General features: G+C 48.8%; 1 protein-coding gene and 1 non-coding gene across 2 annotated transcripts in view; both read right to left on the bottom strand.

Annotated features, from left to right (window-relative positions):
* Nucleotides 1-25,612, bottom strand: part of HAUS6 (HAUS augmin like complex subunit 6) — a 199,397-nt gene that overhangs the window by 43,690 nt on the left and 130,095 nt on the right. The window lies entirely within an intron of this gene.
* On the bottom strand, nucleotides 20,742-20,868 carry LOC134932715 (small Cajal body-specific RNA 8). Its single transcript, XR_010179458.1, has one exon. It is a non-coding gene; the product is annotated as a small Cajal body-specific RNA 8 (non-coding RNA).

Below are 25,612 nucleotides of genomic sequence, written 5' to 3'. Positions count from 1 at the left end.
GCCGTCAAATGCAGCTGCGGTAAGTCTTGGAACAGACATGGTACTTGCTGAAGCAAGTCCCTTCTTAGCGGCAGAGGCCATAAGTCCTCTGTGAGCATCTCTTGAAGTTCCGGGTACCAAGTCCTTCTTGGCCAATCCGGAGCCATGAGTATAGTTCTTACTCCTCTACGTCTTATAATTCTCAGTACCTTAGGTATGAGAAGCAGAGGAGGGAACACATACACCGACTGGTACACCCACGGTGTTACCAGAACGTCCACAGCTATTGCCTGAGGGTCTCTTGACCTGGCGCAATACCTGTCCCGTTTTTTGTTCAGACGGGACGCTTTTGCCATTGCCCTCCTGCTTCTTGTGCCGCCCTGTCTGTTTACGTGGGCGACTGCCGTGATGTTTTTCCCACTGGATCAATACCGGCTGACCTTGAAGCAGAGGTCTTGCTAAGCTTAGAGCATTATAAATTTACCCTTAGCTCCAGTATATTTATGTGGAGAAAAGTCTCCAGACTTGATCACACTCCCTGGAAATTTTTTCCTTGTGTGACTGCTCCCCAGCCTCTCGGGCTGGCCTCCGTGGTCACCAGCATCCAATCCTGAATGCCGAATCTGCGGCCCTCTAGAAGATGAGCACTCTGTAACCACCACAGGAGAGACACCCTTGTCCTTGGATATAGGGTTATCCGCTGATGCATCTGAAGATGCGATCCGGACCATTTGTCCAGCAGATCCCACTGAAAAGTTCTTGCGTGAAATCTGCCGAATGGAATTGCTTCGTAGGAAGCCACCATTTTTACCAGGACCCTTGTGCAATGATGCACTGACACTTTTCCTGGTTTTAGGAGGTTCTTGACTAGCTCGGATAACTCCCTGGCTTTCTCTTCCGGGAGAAACACCTTTTTTCTGGACTGTGTCCAGAATCATCCCTAGGCACAGCAGACGTGTCGTCAGGATCAGCTGCGATTTTGGAATATTTAGAATCCATCCGTGCTGTTGTAGCAGTATCCGAGATAGTGCTACTCCGACCTCCAACTGTTCCCTGGACTTTGCCCTTATCAGGAGATCGTCCAAGTAAGGGGTAATTAAGACGCCTTTTCTTCGAAGAAGAATCATCATTTCGGCCATTACCTTGGTAAAGACCCGGGGTGCCGTGGACAATCCAAACGGCAGCGTCTGAAACTGACAGTGACAGTTCTATACCACGAACCTGAGGTACCCTTAGTGAGAAGGGCAAATTTGGGACATGGAGGTAAGCATCCCTGATGTCCCGGGACACTATATAGTCCCCTTCTTCCTGGTTCGTTATCACTGCTCTGAGTGACTCCATCTTGATTTGAACCTTTGTAAGTGTTCAAATTTTTTTAGATTTAGAATAGGTCTCACCTAGCCTTCTGGCTTCAGTACCACAATATAGTGTGGAATAATACCCCTTTCCTTGTTGTAGGAGGGGTAATTTGATTATCACCTGCTGGGAATACAGCTTGTGAATTTTTTCCCATACTGCCTCCTTGTCGGAGGGATACCTTGGTAAAGCAGACTTCAGGAGCCTGCGAGGGGGAAACGTTTCGACATTCCAATCTGTACCCCTGGGATACTACTTGTAGGATCCAGGGGTCCTGTACGGTCCCAGCGTCATGCTGAGAGCTTGGCAGAAGCGGTGGAAGGCTTCTGTTCCTGGGAATGGGCTGCCTGCTGCAGTCTTCTTCCCTTTCCTCTATCCCTGGGCAAATATGACTCTTATAGGGACGAAAGGACTGAGGCTGAAAAGACGGTGTCTTTTTCTGCAGAGATGTGACTTAGGGTAAAAACGGTGGATTTTCCAGCAGTTGCCGTGGCCACCAGGTCCGATGGACCGACCCCAAATAACTCCTCTTCCTTTATACGGCAATACACCTTTGTGCCGTTTGGAATCTGCATCACCTGACCACTGTCGTGTCCATAAACATCTTCTGGCAGATATGGACATCGCACTTACTCTTGATGCCAGAGTGCAAATATCCCTCTGTGCATCTCGCATATATAGAAATACATCCTTTAAATGCTCTATAGTCAAGAAAATACTGTCCCTGTCAAGGGTATCAATATTTTTAGTCAGGGAATCCGACCAAGCCACCCCAGCTCTGCACATCCAGGCTGAGGCGATCGCTGGTCGCAGTATAACACCAGTATGTGTGTATATACTTTTATATGATATTTTCCAGCCTCCTGTCAGCTGGCTCCTTGAGGACGGCCCTATCTATAGACGGTACCGCCACTTGTTTTGATAAGCGTGTGAGCGCCTTATCCACCCTAAGGGGTGTTTCCCAACGCGCCCTAACTTCTGGCGGGAAAGGGTATAACGCCAATAATTTTCTATCGGGGGGAACCCACGCATCATCACACACTTCATTTAATTTATCCGATTCAGGAAAAACTACAGGTAGTTTTTTCACATCCCACATAATACCCTCTTTTGTGGTACTTGTAGTATCAGAAATATGTAACACCTCCTTCATTGCCCTTAACGTGTGGCCCTAATAAGGAATACGTTTGTTTATTCACCGTCGACACTGGATTCAGTGTCCGTGTCTGTGTCGACCGACTAAGGTAAACGGGCGTTTTAAAACCCCTGACGGTGTTTTTGAGACGTCTGGACCGGTACTAATTGTTTGTCGGCCGCCTCATGTCGTCAACCGACCTTGCAGCGTGTTGACATTATCACGTAATTCCCTAAATAAGCCATCCATTCCGGTGTCGACTCCCTAGAGAGTGACATCACCATTACAGGCAATTGCTCCGCCTCCTCACCAACATCGTCCTCATACATGTCGACACACGTACCGACACAGCACACACACAGGGAATGCTCTGATAGAGGACAGGACCCACTAGCCCTTTGGAGAGACAGAGGGAGAGTTTGCCAGCACACACCAAAAAACGCTATAATTATATAGGGACAACCTTATATAAGTGTTTTCCCTTATAGCATCTTTTTATATATTTCTAACGCCAAATTAGTGCCCCCCCTCTCTGTTTTAACCCTGTTTCTGTAGTGCAGTGCAGGGGAGAGCCTGGGAGCCTTCCCTCCAGCCTTTCTGTGAGGGAAAATGGCGCTGTGTGCTGAGGAGATAGGCCCCGCCCCTTTTTCGGCGGGCTCGTCTCCCGTTCTTCAACGGATTCTGGCAGGGGTTAAATATCTCCATATAGCCCCCGGAGGCTATATGTGAGGTATTTTTTGCCAAAAAATAGGTTTACATTGCCTCCCAGGGCGCCCCCCTCCCAGCGCCCTGCACCCTCAGTGACTGCCGTGTGAAGTGTGCTGAGAGCAATGGCGCACAGCTGCAGTGCTGTGCGCTACCTTAAGAAGACTGAGGAGTCTTCTGCCGCCGATTCTGGACCTTCTTCTCTTTTCAGCATCTGCAAGGGGGCCGGCGGCGAGGCTTCGGTGACCATCCAGGCTGTACCTGTGATCGTCCCTCTGGAGCTAATGTCCAGTAGCCAAAGAAGCCAATCCATCCTGCACGCAGGTGAGTTCACTTCTTCTCCCCTAAGTCCCTCGTTGCAGTGATCCTGTTGCCAGCAGGACTCACTGTAAAATAAAAAACCTAAGCTAAACTTTTCTAAGCAGCTCTTTAGGAGAGCCACCTAGATTGCACCCTTCTCGGCCGGGCACAAAAATCTAACTGAGGCTTGGAGGAGGGTCATAGGGGGAGGAGCCAGTGCACACCACCTGATCCTAAAGCTTTACTTTTTGTGCCCTGTCTCCTGCGGAGCCGCTATTCCCCATGGTCTTTTCAGGAACCCCAGCATCCACTAGGACGATAGAGAAATACAGTTTAGAACTGTATTATGTGCATTTTGCCACTTAAGGTATACTAATTGCAGCCCAGGGCGCCCCCCCCCCAGCGCCCTGCACCCACCAGTGACCGGAGCGTGTGGTGTGCTGTGGGAGCAATGGCGCACAGCTGCAGTGCTGTGCGCTACCTTATTGAAGACCGGAGTCTTCAGCCGCCGATTTTCTACGGAATCTTCCGTCTTCTGGCTCTGCAAGGGGGACGGCGGCGCGGCTCCGGGAACGGACGATCGAGGTCGGGCCCCGTGTGTTCCATCCCTCTGGAGCTAATGGTGTCCAGTAGCCTTAGAAGCACAAGCTAGCTGCAAGCAGGTAGGTTTGCTTCTCTCCCCTAAGTCCCACGTAGCAGTGAGTGTTGCCAGCAGATCTCACTGAAAATAAAAAACCTAACAAATACTTTCTTTTTAGTGAACTCAGGAGAGCCCACTAAGTGCATCCAGCTCTGGCCAAGCACAGATTCTAACTGAGGTCTGGAGGAGGGGCATAGAGGGAGGAGCCAGTGCACACCAGATATAGTACCTAATCTTTCTTTAAGAGTGCCCAGTCTCCTGCAGAGCCCGTCTATTCCCCATGGTCCTTACGGAGTACCCAGCATCCACTAGGACGTCAGAAAAAAAAAAAATCTAATTTTTTTCGTACCCTATGACACTAGGACAAGTTTTTAGGATTTTCCAGTTATGATACCATCTCATTAAGTGATAAAATGCGGTTTCCCTGGTTTAAATATAGTTTTAGCAGTTGGTTTTAAATTCCTATTTAATGCATAGCACAGACCTCGTGGATTATAGACCAGACCCTGCAGTGTTGCTTCTAGCTTCGACACTAACTATACCAAGCACAATTATGGAAATCCAAATAGAATATTGCCTGGGTCCTAAACTGGGAGCATAAAAATAAATACACAAAGCAGCTTTAACTGTAACATAGTATTCTTATTAAACCAGCCCATCCAAAGAAAGGAAAATTATCCCTTTTACACAGAAAACATTAAATTCCGCATCTAGACTTTGTTCTAGGACAGCTACAGGTCTGCCTGTTTCATTCACAGATGTGTGATGCCTTCAATGGAAATGGTCTCTGAAGCACATAGCAAAGACGATCATTTAGTGGCAGAGTATACGAGGTAGGGCTATGGCACTCAGGATCGACAGTAGCTAGGTCGACAATAGAAATAGGTTGACGCGGCCATTAGGTTGACATGAGTGTTTAAAAAAAAAAAAAAGAAATTGGTGTCGTTTTCTTCGTAGTGATCGGGAACCCCAATTAGTACACAGTGTCCCCACGCATGCTTCGGGCAAGGTTACCGTTCCCAATCGTAGTCCACGTGGATTGTAAAGTATGAAAAAGCTCAAAAAAAGTGAAACCTCATGTCGACCTTGGTCGTGTCAACCCAGAGTCCGGATACCAAATAATCAGACTATATTTGTAAAAATAAACCCTAACAAAAAAAAACAAAAAAACAAAAAGTTAAAAGGGTGTTTGGGGAGGGAGGGGAGGGGGCAGGGGGAAGAGGAGACACTGACCTTGGACTATCCCAGTATTGCACATTCACCCCCCGAGCAGATTTGCTTTCACACAGAGGCCCAAATGTATTAAACCTTGAAAAGTGATAAAGTTTAGATGTATAAAGAGTTATAAAGTACCAGCTAACCAGCTCCTGTAATTTTTCAAACACAGCCTGTTACATGGCAGTTAGGAAGCTAATCGGCTGGTACTTTATCACTTTTTAAGGCTTAATACATTGACAGTGATAAAGCAAAAAAAATAAGATTTTACTCACCGGTAAATCTATTTCTCGTAGTCCGTAGTGGATGCTGGGGACTCCGTAAGGACCATGGGGATTAGCGGCTCCGCAGGAGACTGGGCACAACTAAAGAAAGCTTTAGTACTACCTGGTGTGCACTGGCCCCTCCCACTAAGACCCTCCTCCAGACCTCAGTTAGGATACTGTGCCCGGAAGAGCTGACACAATAAGGAAGGATTTTGAATCCCGGGTAAGACTCATACCAGCCACACCAATCACACCGTATAACTCGTGATACTATACCCAGTTAACAGTATGATAACAACTGAGCCTCTCAACAGATGGCTCAACAATAACCCTTTAGTTAGGCAATAACTATATACAAGTATTGCAGACAATCCGCACTTGGGATGGGCGCCCAGCATCCACTACGGACTACGAGAAATAGATTTACCGGTGAGTAAAATCTTATTTTCTCTAACGTCCTAAGTGGATGCTGGGGACTCCGTAAGGACCATGGGGATTATACCAAAGCTCCCAAACGGACGGGAGAGTGCGGATGACTCTGCAGCACCGAATGAGCAAACTCTAGGTCCTCCTCAGCCAGGGTATCAAACTTGTAGACTCTTGCAAGAGTGTTTTAACCCGACCAAGTAACAGCTCGGCAAATTTGTAAAGCCGAGACCCCTCGGGCAGCCGCCCAAGAAGAGCCCACTTTACTCGTGGAATGGGCTTTCACAGATTTAGGGTGCGGCATTCCAGCCGCAGAATGTGCAAGTTGAATCGTGCTACAGATCCAGCAAACAATAGTCTGCTTAGAAGCAGGAGCACCCAGCTTGTTGGGTGCATACAGGATAAATAGACAGTCAGTTTTCCTGACTCCAGCCGTCCTGGAAACATATACTTTTCAGGGCCCTGACTACGTCCAGAAACTTGGAATCCTCCAAGTCCCAAGTAGCCGCAGGCACAATAGGTTGGTTCACATGAAAAACTGCTACCACCTGAGGAAGGAATTGGGAACAAGTCCTCAATTCCGCCTTATCCATATAAAATACAGATAAGGGCTTTTGTATGACAAAGCCGCCAATTCTGATACACGCCTGACCGACGCCAAGGCCCACAGCATGACCACTTTCCACGTGATGTATTGTAGCTCCACGGATTTAAGTGGCTCAACTCAATGCGACTTCAGGAAATCCAACACTACGTTGAGATCCCACGGTGCCACTGGAGGCACAAACGGGGGCTGAATATGCAGCACTCCCTTAACAAAAGTCTGAACTTCAGGCAGTGAAGCCAGTTCTATTTTTGGAAGAAAATCGATAGAGCCGAAATCTGGACATTAATGGAACCCAATTTTAGGCCCATAGTCACCTCTGACTTGTAGGAAGTGCAGAAATCGACCTAGCTGAAATTCCTCCTTTGGGGCCTTACTGGCCTCACAGCATGCAACATATTTCCGCCATATGCGGTGATAATGGTTTGCGTTCACTTCTTTCCTAGCTTTAAATAGCGTAGGGATAACTTCCTCCGGAATGCCCTTTTCCTTCAGGATCCGGCGTTCAACCGCCATGCCGTCAAACGCAGCCGCAGTACGTCTTGGAACAGACAGGCCCCCTGCTGCAGCAGGTCCTGTCTGAGCGGCAGAGGCCATGGGTCCTCTGAGATCATTTCTTGGAGTTCTGGGTACCAAGCTCTTCTTGGCCACCCGGAACAATGAGTATAGTTCTTACTCCTCTCCATCTTATTATTCTCATTACCCTGGGTATGAGAGGCAGAGAAGGGAACACATACACCGACTGGTACACCCACGGTGTTACCAGAGCGTCCACAGCTATCGCCTGAGGGTCCCTTGACCTGGCGCAATATCTTTGTAGCTTTCTGTTGATCCGGGACGCCATCCTGTCCACCTGTGGCCTTTCCCCACGGTGTACAATCATTTGGAATACTTCTGGATGAAGTCCCCACTCTCTCGGGTGGAGGTCGTGTCTGCTGAGAAAGTCTGCTTCTCAGTTGTCCACTCCGGGAATGAACACTGCTGACAGTGCTAACACATGATTTTCCGCCGATCTGAGAATCCTTGTGGCTTCTGCCATCGCCATCCTGCTTCTTGTGCCGCCCTGTCGGTTTACATGAGCGACCGCCATGATGTTGTCTGACTGGATCAGCACCGGCCGGTGTTGAAGCAGGGGTCTAGCCTGACTTAGTGCATTGTAAATGGCCCATAGTTCCAGAACATTTATGTGTAGGGAAGTCTCCTGACTTTTCCATAGGCCTTGGAAGTTTCTTCCCTGTGTGACTGCCCCCCAGCCTGGAAGGCTGGCATCCGTGGTCACCAGGACCCAGTCCTGTATGCCGAATCTGCGGCCCCCTAAAAGATGAGCACTCTGCAGTCACCACCACAGCGACACCCTGGCCCTTGGAGACAGGGTTATCCGCCGATGCATCTGAGGATGCGACCCGGACCACTTGTCCAACAGATCCCACTGGAAGATCCTTGCATGGGACTTGACGAATGGAAATTCTTCGTAAGAAGCTACCATCTTTCCCAAGGCTCACGTGCATAGATGCACCGATACCTGTATTTGTATTAGGAGGTCTCCGTCTAGAGACGCCAACTCCTTGGACTTCTCCTCCGGGAGAAACCCTTTTTATCCTGTTCTGTGTCCAGAACCATACCCAGGAACAGTAGACGCGTCGTAGGAACCAGCTGCGACTTTGGAATATTCAGAATCCAGCCGTGCTGTTGTAGCACTTCCCGAGAAAGTGCTACTCCGACGAACAACTGCTCCCTGGACCTCGCCTTTATAAGGAGATCATCCAAGTACGGGATAAGTACTTCGGCCATTACCTTGGTAAATATCCTCGGTGCCAGGGACAGACCAACGGCAACGTCTGGAATTGGTAATGACAATCCTGTACCACAATTTTGAGGTACACCTGGTGACGAGGGTAAATAGGGACATGCAGGTAAGTATCCTGGATGTCCAGTGATACCCTGAAATTTTCCAGGCTTGCAATAATCGCCCTGAGCGATTCCATTTTGAACTTGAACCTTCGTATATAAGTGTTCAAGGATTTCAATTTTAGAATGGGTCTCACCGAACCGTCTGGTTTCGGTGACACAACATTTTGGAATAGTAACTCCGGCCTTGTTGAAGGAGGGGTACCTTGATTTCACCTGCTGGAAGTACAGCTTGTGAATTGCCGCCAGTACTACCTTTCTCCGAGGGCAGCAGGCAAGGCTGATGTGAGGCAACGGCGTGGGGGAGTCGTCTCGAACTCCAACCTGTATCCCTGTGATACTACTTACAGAACCTAGGGATCCACCTGTGGGCAAGCCCACTGATCCCTGCAGTTCCCGAGACGTGCCCCCACCGCACCTGTCTCCACCTGTGGAGCCCCAGCGTCATGCGGTGGACTCAGAGGAAGCGAGGGAAGATATTTGATCCTGGAACTGGCTGACTGGTGCAGCTTTTTCCTTCTTCCCTTGTCTCTGTGCAGAAAGGAAGCGCCTTTGACCCGCTTGCTTTTCTGAAGCCGAAAGGACTGTACCTGAAAATACGGTGCTTTCTTAGGCTTTTGTGAGGAAACCTGAGGTAAAAAAATTTCTTCCCAGCTGTTGCTGTGGATACGAGGTCCCAGAGACCATCCCCAAACAATTCCTCACCCTTACAAGGCAGAATCTCCATGTGCCTTTTAAATGCAGCATCACCTGTCCACTGCCGGGTTTCTACTACCCTCCTGGCAGAATGGACATTGCATTAATTCTGGATGCCAGCCGGCAAATATCCCTCTGTGCATCCTTTATATACAAGACAACGTCTTAAATATGCTCAATGTTAGCAAAATATTATCCCTGTCTTAGCGTATTAATATTATCTGACAGGGTGTCAGACCACGCTGCAGCAGCACTATTTATGCTGAGGCAATTGCAGGTCTCAGTATATAACCTGAGTGTGTAAATACAGACTTCAGGATCGCCTCCTGCTTTTTATCAGCAGGTTCCTTCAAGGTGGCCGTATCCTAAGACGGCAGTGCCACCTTTTGACAAACGTGTGAGCGCCTTATCCACCCTAAGGGATATCTCCCAACGTGACCTATCCTCTGGCGGGAAAGGGTACGCCATCAGTAACTTTTTAGAAATTACCAGTTTCTTATCGGGGGAAACCACGCTTCTTTACACACTGCATTCATTCATCTGATGGGGGAACAAAACACTGGCTGCTTTTTCTCCCCAAAAATAAAACCCCTTTTATGTGGTACTTGTGTTCATGTCAGGAAATGCGTAACACATTTTTTCATTGCCGAGATCATGTAACGGATGTTCCTAGTGGATTGTGTATATGTCTCAACCTCGTCGACACTGGAGTCAGACTCGGTGTCGACATCTGTGTTTGCCATCTGAGGTAACGGGCGTTGTTTGAGCCCCTGATGGCCTTTGAGACGCCTGGGCAGACGCGGGCTGAGAAGCCGGCTGTCCCACAGCTATTACGTCATCCAGCCTTTTATGTAAGGAGTTGACACTGTCTGTTAATACCTTCCACCTATCCATCCACTTTGGTGTCGGCCCCACAGGGGGCGACATCCCATTTATCGGCCTCTGCTCCGCCTCCACGTAACCTTCCTCATCCAACATGTCGACACAGCCGTACCGACACACCGCACACACACAGGGAATGCTCTGAGGACAGGACCCCACAAAGTCCTTTGGGGAGACCGAGAGAGTATGCCAGGACACACCAGAGCGCTATATAATGCAGGGATTAACACTATAACTGAGTGATTTTTCCCCAAATAGCTGCTTGTATACATATATTGCGCCTAAATTTAGTGCCCCCCCTCTTTTTAACCCTTTGAGCCTGAAAACTACAGGGGAGAGCCTGGGGAGCTGTCTTCCAGCTGCACTGTGAAGAGAAAATGGCGCCAGTGTGCTGAGGGAGAAGCCCCGCCTCCTTTTCGGCTGACTTTCTCCCGCTTTTTCTGTAATACTGGCAGGGGTAATTTTACATCTATATAGCCTCTGGGACTATATAGGATGTATATTTGCCAGCCAAGGTGTTATTTATTGCCCTCAGGGCGCCCGCCCCCCCCCCCCCCCAGCGCCCTGCACCCATCAGTGACCGAAGTGTGAGGTGTACATGAGGAGCAATGGCGCACAGCTGCAGTGCTGTGCGCTACCTTGGTGAAGACCGAAGTCTTCTGCCGACGATTTTCCGGACCTCTTCGTGCTTCTGGCTCTGTAAGGGGGACGGCGGCGCGGCTCCGGGAACGAACACCAAGGTCGGGTCCTGCGGTCGATCCCTCTGGAGCTAATGGTGTCCAGTAGCCTAAGACGCCCAAACTACCACCTGTTAGGTAGGTTCGCTTCTTCTCCCCTTAGTCCCTCGCTGCAGTGAGTCTGTTGCCAGCAGATCTCACTGAAAATTAAAAAACCTAAATATACTTTCTTTCTAGGTGCTCAGGAGAGCCCCTAGTGTGCATCCAGCTCAGCCGGGCACAAGAATCTAACTGAGGTCTGGAGGAGGGTCTTAGTGGGAGGAGCCAGTGCACACCAGGTAGTCCTAAAGCTTTCTTTAGTTGTGCCCAGTTTCCTGCGGAGCCGCTAATCCCCATGGTCCTTACGGAGTCCCCAGCATCCACTTAGGACGTTAGAGAAAATAAGATTTTAAACCTACCGGTAAATCTTTTTCTCGTAGTCCGTAGAGGATGCTGGGGACTCCGTAAGGACCATGGGGATAGACGGGCTCCGCAGGAGACATGGGCACTTTAAGAAATACTTTAGATATGGGTGTGCACCGGCCCCTCCTCCAGACCTCAGTTAGAGAAACTGTGCCCAGAGGAGACGGACAGTACGAGGAAAGTATTTTTGTTAAACCAAGGGCAAGATTCATACCAGCCACACCAATCACACCGTATCACTTGTGTATACACTAACCAGTTAACACAGTATGAAAACTTAGCATCAGTCCAAAACCGATGAAAACATAACCCTTATGTAAGCAAAACAATATACAAGTCTTGCAGAAATAGTCCGCACTTGGGACGGGCGCCCAGCATCCTCTACGGACTACGAGAAAAAGATTATTTTCTCTTACGTCCTAGAGGATGCTGGGGACTCCGTAAGGACCATGGGGATTATACCAAAGCTCCAAAACGGGTGGGAGAGTGCAGATGACTCTACAGCACCAATTGAGCAAACAGGAGGTCCTCCTCAGCCAGGGTATCAAACTTATAGAACTTTGCAAAGGTGTTTGAACCCGACCAAGTCGCCGCTCGGCATAGTTGTAGCGCAGAGACCCCTCGGGCAGCCGCCCAAGACAAGCCCACCTTCCTAGTGGAATGGACCTTGACCGATTTTGGTAACGGCAATCCAGCCGTAGAATGCGCCTGCTGAATCAGGTTACAGATCCAGCGAGCAATAGTCTGCTTGAAGCAGGGGCGCCAACCTTGTTGGCTGCATATAGGACAAACAGTGCTTCTGTTTTTCTGACTCTAGCCGTTCTGGCCACGTAAATTTTCAAAGCCCTGACTACATCAAGGGACTCGGAATCCTCCAAGTCTCGCGTAGCCACAGGCACCACAATAGGTTGGTTCATATGAAAAGAGGACACCACCTTAGGCAAGAATTGAGGACGGGTCCGCAATTCTGCTCTATCCATATGGAAAACCAGATATGGGCTTTTATGAGACAAAGCCGCCAATTCCGACACTCGCCTAGCCGAAGCCAAGGCTAATAAGATGACCACCTTCCAAGTGAGATAATTTAACTCCACCGTTTGAAGTGGTTCAAACCAGTGCGACTTAAGGAAACTCAACACCACGTTAAAGTCCCAAGGAGCCACCGGAGGTATAAAAGGAGGCTGAATATGCAGCACTCCCTTCACAAAAGTCTGTACTTCAGGGAGAGAAGCCAATTCTTTTTGAAAGAAAATGGATAAGGCCGAAATCTGAACCTTAATGGAGCCTAATTTTAAGCCCAAATTCATTCCAGTCTGTAGGAAGTAAAGGAAACGGCCCAGATGGAATTCTTCCGTAGGAGCATTCCTGGCCTCACACCAAGAAACATATTTTCACCATATACGGTGATAATGTTTAGTTGTCACGTCCTTCCTAGCCTTTATCAGCGTAGGAACGACCTCATCCGGAATGCCTTTTTCCGCTAGGATCCTGCGTTCAACCGCCATGCCGTCAAACGCAGCCGCGGTAAGTCTTGGAACAGACAGGGCCCCTGTTGCAACAGGTCCTGTCGTAGGGGGAAGAGGCCACGGATCCTCTGTGAGCATTTCTAGCAGATCCGGATACAAGGTACTTCGTGGCCAATCTGGAACAATGAGAATTGTTCTCACTCCTCTTTTTCGTATTATTCTCAACACCTTGGGTATGAGGGGAAGAGGAGGAAACACAGACCGACTGGAACACCCACGGTGTTACTAGGGCGTCTACAGCTACCGCCTGAGGGTCTTTTGATCTGGCTCAATACCTCTGTAGCTTTTTGTTGAGGCGGGACGCCATCATGTCTATCTAGGGCAGTCCCCACTGACTTGCAATCTGTGCGAATATTTCCTGATGAAGTCCCCACTCTCCTGGATGCAGGTCGTGTCTGCTGAGGAAGTCTGCTTCCCAGTTGTCCACTCCCGGAATGAACACTGCTGACCGTGCGCTTACATGATTTTCCGCCCAGCGAAGAATCCTGGTGGCTTCCGCCATTGCCACTCTGCTCCTTGTGCTGCCTTGGTGGTTTACATGAGCCACTGCGGTAATGTTGTCTGACTGGATCAGAACTGGTTGGTCGCGAAGTAAAGTCTCCGCTTGACGTAGGGCGTTGTATATGGCCCTCAGCTCCAGGATGTTGATGTGAAGACAAGTCTCTTGACTTGACAAAAGACATGGCAGTTTCTTCCCTGTGTGACTGCTCCCCAACCTCGGAGGCTCGCGTCCGTGGTCACCAGGATCCAGTCCTGAATGCCGAACCTGCGGCCTTCTAGAAGGTGAGCACTCTGCAGCCACCACAGGAGAGATACCCTGGCTCTGGGGGACAGGGTGATCAACTGATGAACTTATATGTGACCCGGACCACTTGTCCAGTAGGTCTCATTGGAAAGTCCTCGCATGGAACCTGCCGAAGGGAATGGCTTCGTATGATGCCACCATCTTTCCCAGGACTCGAGCGCAGAGATGCACTGACACCTGTTTTGGCTTCAATAGGTACCTGACCAGAGTCATGAGTTCCTGAGCTTTTTCTATCAGTAGATAACCCCTTTTCTGGTCTGTATCCAGAATCATGCCCAGGAAGGTCAGACGAGTCGTAGGAACCAACTGCGACTTCGGGATATTGAGAATCCAGCCGTGTTGCTGTAACAACTTCAGTGAAAGTGAGACGCTGCTCAGCACAGCTCTCTTGATCTCTCTTTTATGAGGAGATCGTCCCAGTACGGGATAATTGTGACACCTTGCTTGCGCAGGAGCACCATCATTTCCGCCATTACCTTGGTGAAAATCCTCAGGGCCATGGAAAGCCCAAACTGCAACGTCTGAAATTGGTAATGACAATCCTGTACCGCAAATCTCAGGTACGCCTGATGAGGTGGATAAATGGGAACATGAAGGTATGCATCCTTTATGTCCAGAGATACTATAAAATCCCCCCCCCCCTTCCAGGCTGGCGATGACCGCTCTTAGCGATTCCATCTTGAATTTGAACCTTTTCAAGTATAGGTTCAGGGATTTTAAATTTAAAATGGGTCTGACCGAACCATCCGGTTTTGGGACTACAAACAGGGTTGAGTAATATCCCCTCCCTTGTTGAAGCAGGGGAACCTTGACCACCACCTGTTGAAGATACAATTTGTGAATTGCATTTAACACTATCTCCCTTTCTGGGGGAGAAGCTGGTAGGGCAGATTTGAAAAACCGGCGAGGAGGCACCTCATCGAATTCCAGCTTGTAACCCTGAGAAACCATTTCTATTGACCAGGGATCCACCTGTGAGTGAACTCAGATGTGGCTGAAAACTCGAAGACGTGCCCCCACTGGGGCCGACTCCTTTAGCGGAGCCCCAGCGTCATGCGGTGGATTTTGTAGAGGCCGGGGAGGACTTCTGTTCCTGGAAACTAGCTGTGTTGTGCAGCTTTTTTCACCTGCCCTTACCTCTGGAAAGAAAATGACGCACCTCGCACTTTGTTTCTTTGTGATCGAAAGGACTGCATTTGATAATGTGGCACTTTAAGCTGTGGGGGAATATAATGCAAAAAAAAAAAAAAAATAAGATTTTACTTACCGGTAAATCTATTTCTCGTAGTCCGTAGTGGATGCTGGGGACTCCGTAAGGACCATGGGGAATAGACGGGCTCCGCAGGAGACTGGGCACTTTAAGAAAGAATTTGGATTCGTGTGCTCTGGCTCCTCCCTCTATGTCCCTCCTCCAGACCTCAGTTAGAGAAACTGTGCCCGGAAGAGCTGACAGTACAAGGAAAGGATTTTGGGAATCCAGGGTAAGACTCATACCAGCCACACCAATCACACCGTATAACTTGTGATAACTTTACCCAGTTAACAGTATGAACAACAACAGAGCATCAGATCAACACTGATGCAACTATACATAACCCTTATTTAAGCAATAACTATATACAAGCATTGCAGAAGAAGTCCGCACTTCGGACAGGCGCCCAGCATCCACTACGGACTACGAGAAATAGATTTACCGGTAAGTAAAATCTTATTTTCTCTAAAGTCCTAGTGGATGCTGGGGACTCCGTAAGTACCATGGGGATTATACCAAAGCTCCCAAACGGGCGGGAGAGTGTGGATGACTCTGCAGCACCGAATGAGCAAACACAAGGTCCTCCTCAGCCAGGTATCAAACTTGTAGAACCTTGCAAAGGTGTTTGAACCTGACCAAGTAGCCGCTCTGCAAAGCTGTAATGCCAAGACCCCTCGGGCAGCCGTCCAAGAAGAGCCCACCTTCCTTGTGGAATGGGCCTTAACCGATTTAGGCAGCGGCAACCCAGCCGCAGAATGAGCCTGCTGGATCGTGTTACAGATCCAGCGAGCAATAGTTTGCTTTGAAGCAGGTGCCCCAAGCTTGTTGGAAGCATACAGGATAAACAAAGAATCCGTTTTCCTGACCTTAGCCATTCTGGCTACATAAACCTTCAAAGCCCTGACCACATCCAGTGACTCGGAATCCTCTAAGTCAGTAGTAGCCACAGGCACCACGATAGGTTGGTTTATATGAAAGGATGAAACCACTTTCGGCAGAAATTGTGGGCGGGTCCGCAATTCTGCTCTATCCGCATGGATAACCAGACAAGGGCTTATATGTGACAAAGCCGCCAATTCTGACACACGCCTAGCTGAAGCCAAGGCGCATGACCACCTTCCACGTGAGATATTTCAATTCCACCGTTTTGAGTGGTTCAAACCAGTGTGATTTCAGGAAACTCAACACCACGTTAAGGTCCCAAGGTGCCACTGGAGGCACAAAAGGGGGCTGAATATGCAGCACTCCCTTTACAAACGTCTGAACTTCAGGCAGAGAAGCCAGTTCTTTTTGAAAGAAAACGGATAAAGGCCGAAATCTGAACCTTAATGGAACCCAATTTAAGGCCCAAAGTCACTCCCGCCTGCAGGAAGTGAAGGAAACGGCCCAGCTGGAATTCCTCCATAAGGGCATTCCTGGCCTCACACCAAGCAACATATTTTCGCCATATACGGTGATAATGTTGAGCTGTCACATCCTTCCTAGCCTTTATCAGTGTAGGAATAACTTCATCCGGAATGCCTTTTTCTGCTAAGATCCGGCGTTCAACCGCCATGCCGTCAAACGCAGCCGCGGTAAGTCTTGGAACAGACAGGGCCCCTGTTGCAACAAGTCCCGTCTTAGAGGCAGAGGCAACGGGTCCTCTGAGCATTTCTTGCAGATCTGGATACCAAGTCCTTCTTGGCCAAACCGGAACAATGAGTATTGTTCGCACTCCTCTTACTTATGATTCTCAGCACCTTGGGTATGAGAGGAAGAGGAGGAAATACATAGACTGACTGGAACACCCACGGTGTCAGTGTGTCCACAGCTATCGCCTGAGGGTCCCTTGACCTGGCGCAATATCTCTGTAGCTTTTTGTTGAGGCGGGATGTCATCATGTCCACCTGTAGCAGTTCCCACCGACTTGCAATCTGCATGAAGACTTCTTGATGAAGTGCCCACTCTCCCGGGTGGAGGTCGTGCCTGCTGAGGAAGTCTGCTTCCCAGTTATCCACTCCCGGAATGAACACTGCTGACAGTGCGCTTAAGTGATTCTCCGCCCAGCGAAGAATTCTGGTGGCTTCCACCATCGCCACCCTGCTCCGTGTGCCGCCTTGGCGGTTTACATGAGCCACTGCGGTGATGTCTGACTGAATCAGAACCGGTTGGTCGCGAAGCAGGGACTCCGCTTGACGTAGGGCGTTGCATATGGCCCTTAGTTCCAGGATGTTGATGTGAAGGCAAGTCTCCTGACTTGACCACAGCCCTTGGAAATTTCTTCCCTGTGTGACTGCCCCCCACCCTCGGAGGCTTGCATCCGTGGTCACCAGGACCCAGTCCTGAATGCCGAATCTGCGACCTTCGAGAAGGTGAGCACTCTGCAGCCACCACAGGAGTGACACCCTGGCCCTGGGGGATAGGGTGATCAGCCGATGCATCTGAAGATGTGATCCGGACCACTTGTCCAACAGATCCCATTGAAAGGTCCTCACATGGAACCTGCCGAAGGGAATGGCCTCGTATGATGCCACCATCTTTCCCAGGACTCGCGTGCAGTGATGCACCGACACCTGTTTTGGTTTTAATAGGTCTCTGACCAGTGTCATGAGCTCCTGAGCCTTCTCCATCGGGAGATAAACCCTCTTCTGGTTTGTGTCCAGCATCATGCCCAGGAAGGGCAGACAAGTCGTAGGAATCAACTGCGACTTTGGAATATTTAGAATCCAGCCATCTGTTGTAACACTTCCCGAGAGCGTGCTACGCTGATCAGCAACTGCTCTCTGGACCTCACCTTTATGAGGAGATCGTCCAAGTATGGGATAATTGTGACCCCTTGCTTTCGCAGGAGCACCATCATTTCTGCCATTACCTTGGTAAATATTCTCGGTGCCGTGGAGAGACCAAACGGCAACGTCTGGAATTGGTAATGACAATCCTGTACCACAAATCTGAGGTACGCCTGATGAGGTGGATAAATGGGGACATGAAGGTATGCATCCTTTATGTCCAGAGACACCATAAAATCCCCCCTTCCAGGCTTGCGATGACCGCTCTAAGCGATACCATCTTGAACTTCAACCTTTTCAGGTATATGTTCAGGGATTTTAAATTCAATATGGGTCTGACCGAACCGTCCGGTTTCGGTACCACAAACATGGTCGAATAACCCTTTCCTTGTTGGAGGGGAACATTGACCACCACCTGCTGAAGATACAATTTGTGAATTGCAGCTAACACTATTTCCCACTCTAAGGGGGAAGCTGGCAGGGCCGATTTGAGGTATCGGTGAGGGGGCATCTCTTCGAATTCCAGCTTGTATCCCTGAGACACAATCTCTATTGCCCAGGGATCCACCTGGGAGTGAACCCACTTGTGGCTGAAATTTCGGAGACGCGCCCCCACCGAGCCTAGCTCCGCCTGTGGAACCCCAGCGTCATGCGGTGGATTTAGTGGAAGCCAGGGAGGACTTCTGTTCCTGGGAACTAGCTGTGTTGTGCAGCTTCCTTCCTCTGCCCCTGCCTCTAGCAAGAAAGGACACACCTCGGACTTTCTTGCCTTTTTGTGATCGAAAGGACTGCATTTGGTAACACGGTGCTTTCTTAGGTTGTGAGGGAACATATGGCAAAAAATTTGACTTTCCAGCAGTAGCTGTGGAGACCAGGTCCGAGAGACCCTCCCCAAACAATTCCTCACCCTTGTAAGGTAAAACCTCCATGTGCCTTTTTGAGTCGGCATTGCCTGTCCATTGCAGAGTCCACAGGACCCTTCTGGCAGAAATAGATATTGCATTTATTCTAGAGCCCAGTAGGCGAATGTCTCTGAGCATCTCTCATATATAGGACAGCGTCTTTTATATGCCCCAGGGTCATTAATATAGTATCCTTGTCTAAGGTATCAAGTTCCTCAGATAAGGTATCCGTCCATGCTGCTACAGCACTACACACCCAGGCCGACGCAATTGCCGGCCTTAGTAAGGTACCTGAATGTGTATAAATGGACTTCAGGGTACCCTCTTGCTTTCTATCCGCAGCATCTTTTAGGGTGGCTGTATCCTGTGACGGCAGAGCTACCCTCTTGGATAAGCGTGTTAAAAGCTTTGTCCACCCTAGGGGAGGATTCCCAGCGTAACCTGTCCGTTGGCGGGAAAGGATACGCCATAAGCATCCGTTTGGAACTCTGCAGTTTTTTATCTGGAGATTCCCAAACCTTTTCACATAACTCCTTTAGCTCATGTGAAGGGGGAAAGGTCACCTCCTGCCTTTTTTCCCCATACATATTAACCCTCTTGTCAGGGACTGGGGTTTCCTCTGATGTGCAACACATCCTTCATTGCTATAATCATATAACGGATGGCTTTAGCCAATTAAGGCTGTAACTTTGCATCATCGTAATCGACACTGGAGTCAGAATCCATATCGGTATCTGTGTCAACAATTTGGGATAGTGGGCGCTTCTTAGACCCTGACGGCCTCTGCGACATAGGATCAGGCATGGGCTGAGACCCCGACTGTCCTAAGGTTTCAGCTTTATCCACCTTTGATGCAAGGAATTACATTATCATTTAAAACCTTCCACATACCCATCCTATCAGGTGTCGGCGCTGTCGGCGGAGACACCACATTCATTTGCTCCCGCTCTGCTTCCACATAGCCTTCCTCTGCAAACATGTCGACACAAGTGTACCGACACACCACACACACAGGGGATGCTCTTTTTTGAAGACCGTTCCCCCACAAGGCCCTTTGGAGAGACAGAGAGAGAGTATGCCAGCACACACCCCAGCGCTATATGTCCCAGGAATCACACAGTAACTTAGTGTTAACCCAGTAGCTGCTGTATATTATGTTTTTGCACCCAATTTATGTGCCCCCCCCCCCGCCCCTCTCTCTCTTTTTACCCTCTTCTACCGTGAATCTGCAGGGGAGAGCCTGGGGAGCTTCCTCTCAGCGGAGTTGTGGAGAAAAAATGGCGCTGGTGAGTGCTGAGAAAGAAGCCCCGCCCCCTCAGCGGCGGGCTTCTGTCCCGCGTTTCTGTACAACATTATGGCGGGGGCTCATACATACATATATATATATACATAGTATGTATATATATATACACATATATATATATATACATATATATATATATATATACACATATATATATATATATATATATATATATATATATATATATATATATATATATATATATATGTATGTATGTATGTATGTATGTATGTATATATATATATTATATATATATATATATATATATATATATATATATATATATATATATATATATACACATACACATATATACATATACATACACACAGTGCCCAACTGTATATATGTCCAACTTTTGCCAAGAGGTCCTAATTACTGCCCAGGGCACCCCCCCCCCTGCGTTACCTCAGTGAAGATCTGAAGTCTTCTGCCGCCTCTGAAGTCTTCTTTCTTCTCATACTCACCCGGCTTCTATCTTCCGGCTCTGTGAGGAGGACGGCGGTGCGGCTCCGGGACGAACTCCAGGGTGAGACCTGTGTTCCGACTCCCTCTGGAGCTAATTGTGTCCAGTAGCCTAAGAAACAGAGCCTTGAAACTCACAGAAGTAGGTCTGTTTCTCTCTCCTCAGTCCCACGATGCAGGGAGTCTGTTGCCAGCAGGCTCCCTGAAAATAAAAAACCTAACAAATATACTTTGACAGAAAGCTCAGGAGAACTCCCTGTAATGCACCCAGTCTCCTCTGGGCACAGTATCAAACTGAGGTCTGGAGGAGGGGCATAGAGGGAGGGGCCAGTGCACACCCATACCTAAAGTCTTTCTTAAAGTACCCATGTCTCCTGCGGAGCCAGTCTATCCCCATGGTCCTTACGGAGTCCCCAGCATCCACTAGCACGTAAGAGAAAGGTACAGGATTTTTTTGGTATAAGTATAAAAGTGTTTGCTCCATATCGGTTCGTCACGATTTCTCTCATTTCGTTACGGTCATCAAAAAGCACTATTAATCTAGGGAGAGCCAGAACAGAACAGAACAGGACATCTATCTGTGTATCAGTCTCCCATTTTAAGTATAAGGAACATGAACACAGGAATACACTATGCATTGTGAACACTACAGGATGTGTACTCATACATGTAGCCTCAATACACCATGCAGCACGAGACGCCCGTCCTTAATGATCCGCCAGGTCCTGTGCAACTCCAACGTCTTTGTGCCAGAAAAAAATAAAAAATAAAAATATAGGATTTTAAATTACCTACCGGTAAATCCTTTTCTCGTAGTCCGTAGAGGATGCTGGGGTCCACATTAGTACCATGGTGTATAGACGGGTTCACCAGGAGCCATTGGCACTTTAAGAGTTTGAGTGTGTGGGCTGGCTCCTCCCTCTATGCCCCTCCTACCAGACTAGAAACTGTGCCCGAGGAGACTGATATCTTCGAGAGAAGGATTATACACAGATAGTGGCGAGATTCATACCAGCTCGCACATACAAGGCAAATCAAGCTAACGAGCTTGAAAAACTTCAACAGCTGAAACATTACTTACCAAGTAATGCAATACATAACTAACAAAGTTGTACTGAACCAGATAACAACTGCAGGAAAACAAAGCGCTGGGCGGGCGCCCAGCATCCTCTACGGACTATGAGAAAAGGAGTTACCGGTAGGTAATTAAAATCCTATTTTCTCTTACGTCCTAGAGGATGCTGGGGTCCACATTAGTACCATGGGGATGTACCAAAGCTCCCAGAACGGGAGGGAGAGCGTGGAGGCTCCTGCATAACTGAACTTCAGATCAGAGGCCAAAGTATCGAACTTGCAGAACTTTACAAACTTGTTCGACCCAGACCAAGTTGCTGCTCGGCAAAGTTGTAATGCCGAGATACCCCTTGCAGCTTCCCAGGAAGACCCCACCTTACGAGTAGAGTGGGCCTTAGCAGACTAAGGACACAGCAATCCCACCGTAGAATACGCATGCTGGATAGTGAATCTGATCCAGCGAGATATATAGTCTGCTTAGAAGCAGGACACCAAATTTTCTTGGGATCACATAGGACAAAGAGTCCGATTTTCTGTGACGAGCAGTCCTCTTTACATAGATCTTCAGAGCCCTAACAACATCTAAGGTCTTAGATGAAATTGAGGAGTCAGTAGCAACTGGCATAATAGGTTGGTTGATATGAAATGCCGACACAACCTTCGGAAGAAACTGCTGACGTGTCCGGAGCTCAGCTCTATCTTCATGGAAGATAAAGTAGGGGGATCTTACATGACAAAGCCCCCAACTCCGACAGACGTCTAGCAGCTAAGGCCAACAAAGTGACAGCCTTCCACATAAGAAACTTGACCTCTACCTCTTGCAGTTTCTCCAGTCTGACTGGTTTGAGCCTCTGCAACACCATGTTAAGATCCCATGGCGCCATAGGCGGTACAAAGGGAGGCTGGATGTGCAGAACTCCCTTCAAAAAAGGTCTGAACCTCAGGGAGGGCAGCCAATTGTTTCTGGAAGAAAACAGATAGGGCTGAAATCTGGACCTTCACAGATCCCAACCTCTGGCCCATATGCACTCCTGCCTGCAGGAAGGGGAGAAACTGTCCCAGTTTAAACTCCACCGCAGGAAACCTCTTGGACTCACACCAAGACACATTTTTTCCAAATACGATGGTAATGTTTAGAAGTTACTCCTTTCCTAGCTTGTATCAGGGTAGGAATAACTTTGTTCGGAATGCCCCTCCGAGCTAATATCAGGCGTTTAACCTCCATGCCGTCAAATGTAGCCGTGGTAAGTCCTGCAGCAGGTCCTTTTGAAGAGGAAGGGGCCTCGGCTCTTCTTGTAGTAGATCCAGAAGGTCCGCTTGAACCTTTGTTCTTATGAGCTTTAGGATTCTTGGGATGAGTGGGAGTGGTGGAAACACGTACACCGACTGGAACAACCACGGAGACACCAGGGCGTCCACTGCCACTGCCTGTGGGTCCCTCGACCTGGAACAATAACGCCGAAGCTTCTTGTTCAGACGAGAGGCCATCAAATCTATTTGGGGTAATCCCCAAAGGTCTGTTATGTCTTTTAACACCTCCGGATGGAGACCCCACACCACCGGATGGAGATCGTGTGTGCAGAGGAAGTCTGCTTCCCAGTTGTCTACTCCCGGAATGAAGATTGCCGACAGCGCCAACGCGTGTTTTTCTGCACAAAGGAGGATTCTTGTTAACTCCGCCATGGCAGCTCTGCTCTTCGTTCCACCCTGTCAGTTTATGTAAGCCACTGTTGCGTTGTCAGACTGCACTTGAATGGCCCGATTTCTTAGGAGATGGGCCGCCTGAAGAAGACCGTTGTGTACAGCTCTAAATTCCCAAAATGTTTATCAGAAGGCAGACTTCCAGAACTGACCACCTTCCTTGGAAGGTCTCCCCTTGAGTGACTGCGCCCCAGAGGCTTGCATCCGTGGTTAGAAGGATCCAGTCCTGAATCCCGAACCTGCAGCCCTCCAGAAGGTGAGGTAGTTGGAGCCATCAGAGGAGCGAAATCCTGGCCTTTGGCATCAGACGAATTCGCATGTGCAGATGAGATCCTGACCACTTGTCCAGAAGATCCAGTTGGAAGGACAGAGCATGAAACCTTCCGTACTGTAGAGCCTCGTAAGAGGCCACCATCTTCCCCAGAAGGCGAATGCATTGATGAACAGTCAACCGGGCTGGCTTCAGGACATCCCGGACCATTGTTTGCATCACCAACGCTTTTTCCAGTGGAAGAAATACCCTCTGTACTTCCGTGTCGAGGATCATCCCCAGAAAGTACAACCTCCTGGTTGGTTCCAAGTGTGATTTTGGAAGGTTCAGAATCCAACCGTGGACACTGAAGATTGGTCGTGCGAGCAATGGACCGCAATAGTTTCTCCCTGGACGATGCCTTTATCAGCAGCTCGTCCAGATATGGAATTATGTTTACCCCCTGTCTGCGAAGGAGAACCATCATCTCTGCCATCACCTTGGTGAACACCCTCGGTGCCACTGACAAGCCGAATGGCAGGGCCTGGAACTGGAAATGACAGTCCAACAAGGCAAAGCAGAGATACACCTGATGCGGCAGCCAGATTGGAATGTGGAGCTACGCATCCTTTATATCCAGGGATACCAGGAATTCTCCCTCTTCCAGACTTGATATCACTGCTCTTAGAGACTCCATTTTGAACTTGAAGTCCTTCAGAAAGAGGTTTAGTGACTTTAGGTTCAGAATGGGCCTGACCGAACCATCCGGTTTCGGTACCACGAAAAGGTTCGAATAGTAACTTTTGTTGTGCATATGAGGTGGTACGGGCACAATGACTTCTGACTCCACCAACTTCTGGACGGCGGCATGTAGGACCATCCTGTCTGGTAAACCAGATTTTAAAAAAGGGAGAAAAAAAAAAAAATGCACCCAGGGATCTAGGCCAGACGACACCGAACTTGCCTGAGTCTCGCTGCCACCGGCCCCATCACTGGGACCAGCAGTCCAGTCACGCGGAGGACTTTGGTGTACCTGAAATAGGTTTCTGTTCCTGGGAACCTGCCGTAGCGGGTCTCTTGGACTTGGGCCTACCTCCCCGAAAGAAGGTGTTGGACTGCCTGGCCTTTCTGGGCTTCGTAGTTCGAAAGGGCTGTGATGTAAGTAAAGAAAACAGTTTCTTCGGAGCAGGAGCAGCAGAGGGAAGAAAGGGAGACTTACCCGCTGTAGCCATGGAAATCCACGCATCTATCGCTTCCCAAAGAGAGTCTGACCTGTATACGGTAGAGACTCCTCACTTTTCCTGAATTCTGTGTCGGCAGACCATTGACATAGTCACAGTCCTTGCCGCGCTGAGACAGACATGGAAGAAATTCCTGCAGCCATGGAACACAAATCTTTCATGAATTCCACCAGAAATCCCGCTGAATCCAGAATGTTGCGCAAAAATAAGACATCATCATCATCCTTATCCATAGTATTCAAATCTTCAAGTAAGGTGCCAGACCACTTGACTACAGCTTTGGCAATCCAAGCACTGGCAATAGTAGGACGCAGTATAGCCCCTGAAGCCGTGTACATGGATTTGAGCATATTTATCAATCTTACAATCAGCCGGCTCTTTCAAGGTGGTAGATCCCGGAACAGGCAACGCCACTTTTTTTTTTTAAAGTCTGGATACTGACGCGTCAACAACAGGCTCCCCACAATCTTCAGCTCTGCAAGGGGGTGGCGGCATACTGCTGGGTTGAGCGATCCCCTGTGGCGGGGAACGATCTATCCCCTCTGGAGCTCAGTGTCCAGTCAGTGTAGACTGTGGCTCAGACCCCGCAGGACGGACACTGCTTCCCCCTTAAGTCCCTCGCTGCAGGGAGGCTGTTGCCAGCAGCCTCCCTGTAAAACAAACTCTAAAAAATTAAAATTTTAATAAGGAAACTCTGGAGAGCTCCCTAGCTGTGACCGCCTCCTCCGGGCACATTTTATAAACAGAGTCTAGTAGGAGGGTCATAGAGGGAGGAGCCAGCCCACACTCTCAAACTCTTAAAGTGCCAATGGCTCCTAGTGGACCAGTCTATACCCCCATGGTACTAATGTGGACCCCAGCATCCTCTAGGACATGAAAGAAACATGCTCTGCAGCATTTAGAGAATATAGTGACTGGGGGATGGACTGCCACAGAAACAGGCACATATAGATACACATACACACTAATCACAGCAAACAGTTCCATTTGGTGTGCCACAGACTTTGCAACTTAGATGCACCATGCCTTTCTTAAAACATGCATCAATCAGCGACTTTATACCAATTCCTTTGT

The sequence above is a fragment of the Pseudophryne corroboree genome, chromosome 1 (assembly GCF_028390025.1).
Source record: "Pseudophryne corroboree isolate aPseCor3 chromosome 1, aPseCor3.hap2, whole genome shotgun sequence".
NCBI lineage: Eukaryota > Metazoa > Chordata > Amphibia > Anura > Myobatrachidae > Pseudophryne > Pseudophryne corroboree.
Note: the sequence above shows the minus strand (reverse complement) of the source record. Positions and strands in the feature narration are given on the sequence as shown.